Below are 2,095 nucleotides of genomic sequence, written 5' to 3' on the forward strand. Positions count from 1 at the left end.
AAAGCTAAAATTGAGATGATTGCAAAAAACTAGAAGGAACAAGCTCATAAAGGATGATGTAAGGAATGGAATAGTATTGATAGATGTATTACACAAGAAATGAAAACGAAAAAAAATGTAGATGACCAGGTGACTTGCGAGAGCAGATAAAGCAATAGACCGTATGCCAAGACTGGGTCAGGAGTAGTTATGGCTGGCTCAGAGGGAATGTTGCCAGTCAGGATGCTGAATTCTATCGGGGTCCAGGGTAAAGACCTAATGGCCATCACTCAATGATATTTATTGTTATTTGCTTTTTCTCAGTTGGCCTATATTATTTCTATGTAAAGCGCATAGGGGCAATGTGCAATATGCGCTATATAAATATAACATTATTTTTATTATTATTATTATATCGGAAGCCAAATCTAAAGAGACTACCCAATGAACCAAACTTTTAGCTATTTCTAGCTGTTCTCAGATTTCAGAACGTATTATGTACCAAAAGTAACCAAGCCAACGAATGTGTTCATGAAATAAGCCTATTAAAATATCTGCAGCGACAACAAAAAAGCAATATAATACATTATGTCAATGAATTAGGACGAAATACCGATTTGTTTTCAGTAAAGAAAAACTGTCATAATTCGAGAAGTAATAATACGTTGAGGGCAGTACTTAAATTGTCCTGGCGTCCACCACCACACCATGAGCACGGATACTTAATTACGTCGCGAAACGTCTTTCCGCGGAAAAAAAGTAAAAAGATTATGCAAGAAACGAAGGAGTTCCCTTCTCAATGTGCTCTTGAGATGTGTAAGTTGTGATGATTCTTGCCAGTGGAAATAGATGGATGAATACAATGGTAAGATTTATATGCGTTATCCATTAATAATCAACGTTGTCAAAACAGCGTTGTTTATGATGTTTTGTTATCTTGAAGACTAAATGGGAAATTTTCCAAGGCCCTCGGCTCGGTCGCTAGGCTTGACATGTCTAGCCTGGCTGCTGTGATATAATGTCAGCTGGCTTTGTTGACTGCGGGCGGGGCTTGGATTTGACAGCACCCTAACAATCGGGTATTTGTGCACATTGCGAATCAATTTTGATCATTGATATATCTACCAAGTTAGTCTGTATGCTTAGCCCAGATGTAAGTAATGTAAACATTGAATCATAACGTTCGTCATATCTGTTGGTATGTAGAAAAAAACTACAAAATATGATTTGTTGTGGTACTGTACATCCCATACAGTGCTGTACACAAGCATCATAGGCCTAAATCATTGTATTTAGTCAATCTAGGCCTCTGCTACTGCTGTACTATTAACTAATAGTTGATGCACAGTATTTAGTAAGAAAAATAAAAAATCATGATGTGATAATCCATATGCTACTGTCTTGGATGAATAAAGAAAGGTGGTTATTGCACATTGAAATCAATTCAGATTGGTGCTGGGGGGGGGGGGGGGCCTGTGCTTGGAACCTACTGCCAACAGGGGGATATGACCGGTTGAGCCGCTGACAAGTTGAGCCGCTGGTAATTTCTATGGAATGCCAAGCACGTCTCTCAGTGAATGTAGTGCGTCTCTCAGTGAATGTAGTCGGCTTGCCGATGTCATCAGTGAATGAACCCCCCGGATACCAGCTACATATTCATCCCACAGTCTTGTCAGTCGTTGATTTGCTCGCATTGCCGTTCGTGATGTATAAGTTGTGTAATTGAAAATTAGAATTTTGATTATTTTATGTACTACATTTTTATAACAATAAATGAAGTTGTATAATTGCAAAATCGTATTAAAAATGTGTTTATTTACGTTTGGTTTGCAGCGTATTTCAATTAACTTATTCGTTATTTGTACTATTTTGTTAATTTATTTAATTAAATTATTTATTATATATAAGTTTAACAAATAGTACAAAAATAAAAGTATATAAATTATAAAAACATAGTAAATACTGTATAATAACATAGGCCTAACACATTTAAATTTATTGTTTATAGTCATGCAAAATCGTATTAAAAATGTAATAACTTGATTATTTTTTACGTTTGGTTTGCGGCGTATTTCAATTAACTTATTCGTTATTTGTACTATTTTGTTAAATTATA

At 35.5% G+C, this 2,095-nt stretch overlaps 1 protein-coding gene across 1 annotated transcript in view; it reads left to right on the top strand.

Annotated features, from left to right (window-relative positions):
- The first annotated feature begins 693 nt into the window (after positions 1-693).
- The window catches only part of LOC117115235 (fibroblast growth factor receptor substrate 3-like), a 55,271-nt gene continuing 53,869 nt past the window's right edge, over positions 694-2,095 (top strand). The window contains exon 1 of the mRNA XM_033258965.1: positions 694-844. The gene's annotated coding sequence lies outside the window, so the exon portion shown is untranslated. The remainder of the gene's footprint in view (positions 845-2,095) is intronic.

The sequence above is a fragment of the Anneissia japonica genome, unplaced genomic scaffold (genome assembly GCF_011630105.1).
Source record: "Anneissia japonica isolate Jap-2015-1 unplaced genomic scaffold, ASM1163010v1 scaffold199_len4679917_cov187, whole genome shotgun sequence".
NCBI lineage: Eukaryota > Metazoa > Echinodermata > Crinoidea > Comatulida > Comatulidae > Anneissia > Anneissia japonica.